Below are 8849 nucleotides of genomic sequence, written 5' to 3' on the forward strand. Positions count from 1 at the left end.
AATAAAAGCCTTGGCTAGGTATGGTGCTTTGTGTTTCTAATTCCAGCACCCAGGAGGTGGAGGCAAAAGAATCAGGAGTTTAAGGTCATTCTGGATTATATAGCAAATCAAGTCTGGATGGGGTACGAAAAACCCTATCTCAAAAATCAAAGCAAAAAGAAAGAGTTATTGAAATATACTTGTTGAGTATAGTAAAGGCTCACTCTTTTGCAATCTCAGCACAGACAGATGAAAATTCTCACCATGAGTTCAAAGTTATTTAGTGGGACTTTATCTCAAAAATAGAAAAAAAAAAAAAAGAAGAGATCAAAGATACATAAAATACAAGGCATACAGTTTAAATGAACTATTCAGCAGTTTCATTCAGTATGTTCAGAGCAGTTTCATTGTTTTAAACTGAAGACTCAGAACTGATGAGATGCTGTTTCTTTCTGTTTCATTCTGGAAATCTCACATGAACAGGCCAGTGGCCTTTTGCCATTAGCTGCACTCACCAAGCAGAATATTCCATATGTGCCGTGGACCTGCTGTAATTCCAGCACTCAGGGGGCAGAGACATGTGGATATGGAGTTCAAGATCAATTTCACTTACATAGTGAGTTGAAGGCCAGATGGGGCTACATAAGATCCTATACATACATACATACACACACACACACACACACACACACACACACATACACGAGCAGACAAAAACCAGCAGCCCAAGAAGCCTGAGTGCTCTCCAGTCTCCTGGTCTAGACCATGGAATCCAAAGGCACCCACTGGCTCCCAACCCATATCCTGCTTCTCCCAGTTTCCTCCTCTCTGCAGCCAGAAGAGACAATTTTTGAAGGAAAGTTCGACACTGATTCTGGCTCCAGGAAAAATTCTACTAGAGATTCTGTCCTCAGCTGAGAACATGTAGTGAACTTCACCTTGCCCTCCATCCAGTGGGCCTCTGCTTCTCTCTGCCTCAGCCCCTCACCTGAAGTTTCTTTGTTTGCCCTTCCTTACACTTGGTCCCTGGTTTCTTCTTCAGATTTTAGTGTGGCTCCCCAATTCAGTCTCTCCCACCATCTAAGGGCTCACCTTTACATCTTGGAAGCTGCCCTGGAAAAGGAGAGGTAGGACATCATTGGACAGGTAGATGCTACACTAGGGACCATGTCTCATTTGGACCCTCAAGAAGCAGCTGAGATTTGGTAGCCTAGCGCAGTTAGGTCCTGAAATTGAAGGGAGGAAATGCTCCCAAGAGAAACCATAGTTACTGCATCCTGGCCAGCCAGTAGGGGTTGAGCAAGAAGATAAGGAGCTTGTTCCTCTCCTCCAAATCAGCTTTGCCAACTTCTCAAAGGCTTCAGGGATGTGAGCCAAGAAGGCCTACAGAAACTTGTGGTGGGAGGGGGCAAATGCCTCGTTTTAAAGGAGGAAAGGATGGAGAACAGGAAAGGCTAACAGAGCCAGTGGGATCCTGGATCAAGCCCTTCCAGAAGCCTACCATCCTCTACATCTATAATCCCCAAACTGCCCCTGGTTTCAGACTTAGGTTCTGGGTAGCCATCAGGTTACCTTTCCTCATCTTCCTCTCACTTTCTTCTGCCTAGCCCCATAACAGCAAGCACCTCACTGTCCCCTTTTGGATAGTAGAAAGTTTGACTCTGTGAGACTGTCTGCCCGAAGACACCAAGGGTCTGTCCCTAAGTGAATGTGTGTTCTTTCGAACTATGCTTGAGGCAGGGGCCAGGGTGGGGGGCGTGAGGGGGAGGGGTGCCACATAGACCAGCGGTCTACAAGAAAATTGCTTCCTTTGAAGCTGCCAGGGGGGCAGGAAGCCTGCCCCCTCCCTCCCAGCTGCTCTTCCTCCCTCCTTTTCTCCCTCTCTGCTCCACTAGCCCCCTCCCTTCTTGTCTCCCTCTCCGCCCAGTCCCCTCCCTGTCGGCCCGCCCGCCCAGCCTTTAGCCTCCCTCCCACCGCCTCTGTCTCCCTCTCTCCACGAACTGCCCAGGAGCGAGCAGCTGCTCCCGGTTGGCCCTGACGGACAGACAAACCGACAGCCTGACATCCTAGTCCACCAACTAACCAGCCTGCACCTGGCTGCTTACCCCTCCCCAGGTAGGGCCTGCTCACGCCGGGAACTGACTCCACTCTCTCGACAAAGACTTCAATCTGTCCTCCCTGTCTTCATTTCTGGCTATGCTGTACCCTCATCAGCCAAAGATGTTGGCAATCCTGCTGTCTCCACACCAGCCCTGCCGCATCTAGTCTTGCCGCCCCAGTGTCTATACTTCCACTCTCTTTGCTGCTCTCTATATTCCCCCAGGGCACCCATCAAAAGCTTTGTGTCCTTTTCATCAACACCACATTTTTGCCTCTTTTCCCCATCCTCTTCCCTGAACTTTCTTCCTACCCTTCCTTTCCCTTTACTCTCTTAACAGTGCCCAGTTGCTAAGCTCACCTATGCTTTGCTTTTCTGCTTCTGGGGATGAACAGGGAGCTCCCCTAGGGTACTGCCCAGAGCACAGAGGTAGGGCTGGGTGGATGGCTAGGCTCTACCCATAGTCCTAGCCCTTAATGGCAAGGCCCAGGCACCCCGTTCACTCCTGCTAGTCTTGCTCTCCCAGCTCAGCCTTTCTTGGGGTCTTGGCACCTGGCCAGGTCAGGGAGGATGGAGCCAATGCAAAACTCAGTATTGAGACACTCTCCCCTTGGATTAGTCAGAGAGACTGTGCTCCCAGGCACACCTCAGGCACCTTGATATTCCATACTCACCATAGACTAATGTTCTGCTTCCTCTTGAGCTGAGATGCACAATGGGCAGATGATGGGATGGGGGTAGAAAATGGGGAAATTGTGCCATGTTCCCAGGAAGAAACTGTGGCTTAGAGCCCTGAAGGGCCTGTCAAGAGATTCAGAAGAAGAAGCAAAAGAGACAGAGTCAACTAGGCATTAACCAAGTCTGGTGAAGGTTGGGGGACTGGAGTACCTTGTCACTACCCTAGGGGTGGGGCCAGGCTCCCATCTGCCTAGAATAAGAGGTCCAGAGCTGTAGGTGGGGCAGGCAGAGGAAATCTTCATTAGGTCAAGGGCATAGCACCTGGGTGACTCCTATTTCATGTTTAGGAGCTGTTGCCTCTCTAGTCTGCCAGTTTTCTGCCTTGTAATGACTGGAATTGAGACACGCTTAAGATGTTCCCTATGCTAGCAAGAGTCCTAAGGGCTGGCATCTGGACATGCAATCAGTTGCCTATACCACCTACACCCTAGGAGAGCTTGTGGGTGGGCAGGGTTGCTTTGTGTAGAACATGACTGTGTATTGCTGCTGAAGGCTAAAGCCGGGGCGGGAAGAGCCTTTGAGGACAGGTAATGTGGATATACTGATAGGAGGATGTGGGTCTGCCTCTAAGCCACAAGGGCAAGACAGCATGAGGAGGCTCTGATCCAGGCAGTAGAGACGGCTTCATAGCCAGCTGGCCACCTGGGTGTGGCAGCTGGGCCTGTCTGGCCCACTCCTACACTGGTTTTCTCTCCACCCCAAAGGACTTGGGTCTACCACTGCTTCTCTTCCCTACCCAGAACAAGGGCCAAGGTCCTACTACATGCAAAGTGAATCTGAACCATGGAGTTTAGAAGCCCAGATGGGTATACCAGCCAGTGACCATCATGTCAAGTAATTTGCTATAACTGACCAAAATCTTTTTTCAATCCCTCTAAAACCCTATACGGTTAGGGGATTGGCAACATGGTGGAATAGAAGGGAAAGGGATGCTGTGGAGGTAAGAAAGAGCTTTTTTTCAGCAATATTCTATAGCCCTCCAGTCACAGCATCAGATCCTCTGAAGAGAGATTTGTGATGAGGCTATATTTGACAATTTGCACTAGGATACTCTCCAGAGGACTTGATTTTTTTTTTTTTGTCACCCTGTTTTGGGATGGAATGGGGACTAGACTCCATTCCAATCTCCCTTTTGCCTGGGCTCACCCACCATGGTCTCTCACTTTTTCTCCCCGTAGAAACAAAGTACCATAATTCTGTCCCAGAAGTCACTTGTCCTTGATCCACAGGATTCTCAACATGCCTCCCCAGTGAGGCCAAAATACCAAGGAAACTTCCTTGTTCGACCCCCCCCAAAATACCTCCACACCCACCATGACTCCCCCCCTGCTCTTCCTCCTTTGTCCCTGCTCTTAAATACCCCACCCATTTTCTAGTGGGGGCCTCACATCCCAACAGTCTGGCAGCAGGCCTTCTCCATTGTAGGGAGGCCAGTTGATTGTAGAGAGACACCCCAGCACAGGACCTCACTCACACTAAGGAATAGAGGCAGTGTGAATGAATGATCCTGAAAGACTGAAGATGATCTTGGCCCTTTCCAGCTGAATGCATAAGGCTGAATCTCACTCCAGCCAGAGTTCCTGGCAAGCAGAAGAGAACCTGGTGTTGGGGAAAGAGTTTGAGAACCCCAAGAATGAGAAGAAAGGGGGCTCTTTGGGATTCGGAACCTGTTGCCTTGCTACTCTTTCTCCAGGAGTTGGGCTTAGGATGAACAGGTAGACAGACACAGTGACATCCCAACCTGATTTTACCTAACTGTGAGGGCAAGAGTTTGGGACAAATGAGCCTACTAGATACCTATCAATGTTAACATTGTCATGGTAACCAGGAATGGTATGGGTAAAAAAAAAAATATCATTCAAGACTCCTTTCCCACCACTGAGAAGTAACATCCTCCTGTTCTTTGAAAATTCCAGCATATGGTGTGTAGGAGCTCACACTTTGTTGGTAAGTGGGAGGAGATGGGCAGGCATATGGGTCAGTTGCAAGAGGACTAGGAAACCTAGTACCTCCAACTGATCAGGATTATCTGCTGTCTGGCTCCTTTCCAGAAGTTTCTCAGTAAGGCATGGAATGAGGGATAGAAGGCTCTCCCTTGATGCACCCAGTACCTCTCTCTATATCCTAGGCACCTCTGACACCTACATTCAGATAAATCCCACCTCCAATTCTGGTGGAGGGCTATACCTGACTGCCCAGCTACTCTGTCAGTGCCATAGTCACAAATAGTAAGATTTGGCCCTGGACAACAAGGTTCTGCTCACCTTGAGGCATACAGGGAAGCACACATCCTATCCCTCTATTTGACACTCAAGTGTTAGGCTGGAGCTAACTGACCTTAGAAGACAGCAGGAAGCAGGCCAGGTACAAGCTTACCTTTGGTGATCAGAGAAAGGAAAAACAGTGCCTAATGTCTCCTGTCTCTCACACATTTCCTCACCTACACAGTCCCAAGAGCCTAGCACAACTTGGTAGAAGGCAGCACTTTCCATTTATCAGAGTTGAGGTAGTGTTGCTCAGCAGGGCCCAATGCCCCAGGACGCTGCTGAGACTACACTCCATGTCTGCTCCTTGGCAGCTTCCAGCTCCACATCTGCAGGCAAGCTCCTAGAAGCTGCCAGACCTCAAGCTTTGCCCCTGCCGCCCTTGGCCTGGCCTGAATGCCTGGCACAACCCTTCCATGTTCTCAGAGACTGCCAGCACATCTTGCTTGGCTGTTACCCAGAGCTATCCTGCATGGAGAACTACACATGGCTTTCAGAGGGGCAGACAAGGAGGGCCCTATTTGGGGTGGTGGCACAAGCTCCAGGAGGCCCAGTCCTTTCCCTTGTTCAACCTGTGGTCACCAAGCTCAGCTCAACACGATGACCACTTCTTTCCTTTCCTCTGAGGAGCTGGTGCCCAGCAAGCTCAGAGCTCACTTTGATAGAGCATAAGGACATAGCCAAAGAGTCCAAAAAAGGTAAACTAAGGACTGGAAGCACCAGTAACAGGAGGAAGTGGAATGGGAGGAACTTTTTATAAGTCTTAAAGGGTCTGTCCACAGAGTGCCTCTTCCCGACTGTGACTTTGCCTTCATTCTCAGTGTATGGGGATGAGGGATCAGTTTGAGGGAGTTGAAAAAGGGAGGCATGTGAGACTATCCACAGCACCTCCTGTCACTAACACTCCACATGATGATTCTTCCCACCTCCTGACCCGCTGCATTACCTACCTACAGACCCAGACTTTCCTTCATCCATGGCCCAGCAGCAAGAATGAATGCTGAGACCCTAGAGTGACCAAAGCTGGACTCTGTAAACAGAAGACTTGGAAGAAATCAACTAGTTCCTTTTTTGTGGGCCTCAGTTCTCTCATCCATAAAGTGGTGCTACTGGTGGTGCAGACACCAAGAAAGTCTTCCTTCTGCATTCCCTTAACTTGATGGAATCCCCTTCTGTGGGCTCTGTATTTGGCATGCCCTCTTCCCTGATGAATATGGGTACTGAGTCTAGTGCCAGTTTTCTGAGTGCAAATGAAGGCTGCACTGGGAAACCTGCCTGACCCCTCACCCTTCAAGCCTTGAACTCTGAAAAAGCAGCCAAACTCTACCCTGCCTCTACATGGGCTTTGAGCCTCCTACCCCAGGTTGAGCCTGGACTGGAACTGACAACAGGCTGGGATCTCCCCTGTATCACTCTCTTAGTCCTTTGTGCATCCCTACAGTATGTCCCCTCAAATCTAGTCTTATCAACCCACCTAAGGTCCTGTAGCTCCTTTCTTTGAGTGGAGGAGGCTTTTAATCTGAAAAGGCTGCAGTGCCCACATGTCCTGAGTGTCTGAGGGCCACACAAGGCTTCTGGGGAGATTCCTGTCTAGGAAAAGGATGCCCTGTGGAGATTTCCAGGCCATTCTGTGTTCCAAAGCATCTGGGTTGGTTCCACACAAATGGTCCTCTGTCCAACTGCATCCCCAATCCATATCATCTCTCCTGATCTTGACCTCTGCAGGTGGACTGTGGGTCGCTGTAGCTCAGCTGAGCAGGAATTCTAGCTCTGACTCTTCTTCCTGCAGGATAGCAGCTTTGGCAGAGGAGACAGGCAGAAGAGTGGTCAGTGCAGAGAGCTGAGAGCAGCACCTCACTCTTTCCCTGCCCTTCCATCTTGCTCTTTGACCTCCCTTCAACCTTTTTTATATGGTCTTGCTTGGCTGCTTCTGCTCCTCTTCTCAGGCCTTCTGGTCCATCTGCCCTGGGCAAGATCCCCACCCTGTCCTGGATGCTGCAGGCTGAGGGAGAACTAACCTTTCTAGGTACCCTTGGGCCAAGATCTTCTGGGAGAATCCCATGTCTTGCTAGGCCAGGATTGGGTGGGCATATTGAGACTACTTGGAAAGAATGAGGGAGGCTGGACACTCCTCCAGCTGAGGACTTCCTGACCTTAGGAGTCATCAAAGAAATTGAGGAAAGCCTTTGTCTGTGTCCCTTACTTTGCTGTGTGACCTCTGAGGATCGGGAAGGCTGCTCTATTCTCTCCAGGAAGCAGCATTGCTCTAACCTCTGTGCAGGCTTTTCTGGCTACTGGTATTAAATGGGAGCCAGGGAAGGCCGTGAGAATCACTGGGTTTCAGTCTCTGTGTGTGAATGCTCCCTCCCCCACAAATCTAAGGCATTTTAAGCAACAACACAGGGTGAGATTTCTTCTGAGGCTGACAGTGCTTGTGCCTAGGTCTAACAAAACCAGGATGTCCCAGCCTCCCTCTTCTGCACACACACACACACACACACACACACACACACACACACACACACACCTCTGCTGGTGCTAAGAATTTCAAAGCAGCAAGCAGTCAGCATAATCCCCTTGTCAGCTGGGTTCCTTCCACTTTTGCCTCTAGCAGTTGAGTTCAGAAGGCTTATTTATCCCAGATGGAGCACCAAATACCCCAATTTCACCACCAACATGTGCCCTATAAGAGTACTCTTTGAGCTGGGGGTGCTTTAAGTCTTCCTATTTACCCCTACACCAGGGCAAGCCCAGACATCCATCCCTGGGAGGCTAGCAAGACCACCATGGATTCCTTATTTAGCAAATGAGGTGAAGTGACTAAAATACCCTGAGCCTTTGCCATGGACTTGGACAAAGACGAGTGGTAAGAGAAGCAAGGGCTCTGGCCTTGTCCTGCAGACTACACTGCTTGGGTGGTGGAATGCAGGAGAATGAAATGGGAGATGTGGCTGCTGGGGCAGGCTCAGGCAATGAAGAGTCTCCACCCCCATCACACTGTCTCAGCCTGGGGGGCCTACAGACAAGCCTGACCCTGCCCTGTTTCTCTGGCAGCAATCTACTCTCCTTGAGATCTTCTCCAGGATGCCAGGTCCATGGGCACAAAGAGAGAGTAGAACCTGGAGCTTTGCACCCTGAGTCCTGGGAAATGAGAGGAAGGAAGATATGAAGTGTTGATCCCCTAATTCCCAGGTCCCTTGCTTGATGCTGCTACAGCATTGAAGAATCTATTTCCCCTCCTCCCATCCCCCACCCCTATCTTCCTCTTTCTCTCCTCCTAGTTCATGCCTTGGCCTCTGGACCTTCTCAGAGCAACATGGGCACTGTGGAGGGACTCAGGCAGTGAAGGGGGTGACTCACTCATTGCCCAGTTAAACTAATAGCATCCAAATCTTCCAGGCTCACTCTCAGAAGGGGTGACCTGTGGGGCCAATAGCTGTGTTTCATCTCAACCTCCAATTGGCCTAACTGACCCCCAACCTCAGGCAGTGAAGCGGGTTCTGGCTGACTCATGGGGAGGTAGCCTTCAGCTAATTTCAAAGACATTTCATTGCCCAAATGAAACCAAGTCCTTCCAGGAAGGGGAGGGGAGTGGAAAGAGACACCCTCCTGGCCAGCCAGCACTCCTACCCTGACTGGCGCCTCTTACCCATGTCTCCTCCCTCTCTGCTGCCATCTAGCCATCCCTGGTTAAGGTTGGCGAAATATTGTGTTTCTCTCTCTCTCTCTCTCTCTCTCTCTCTCTCTCTCTCTCTCTCTCTCTCTCTCTC

At 50.1% G+C, this 8849-nt stretch overlaps 1 protein-coding gene across 1 annotated transcript in view; it reads left to right on the forward strand.

Annotated features, from left to right (window-relative positions):
• Positions 1-1938: 1938 nt before the first annotated feature.
• Positions 1939-8849, forward strand: part of Bgn (biglycan) — an 11901-nt gene continuing 4990 nt past the window's right edge. The window contains exon 1 of the mRNA XM_029534472.1: positions 1939-2094. The gene's annotated coding sequence lies outside the window, so the exon portion shown is untranslated. The remainder of the gene's footprint in view (positions 2095-8849) is intronic.

The sequence above is a fragment of the Mus pahari genome, chromosome X (genome assembly GCF_900095145.1).
Source record: "Mus pahari chromosome X, PAHARI_EIJ_v1.1, whole genome shotgun sequence".
NCBI lineage: Eukaryota > Metazoa > Chordata > Mammalia > Rodentia > Muridae > Mus > Mus pahari.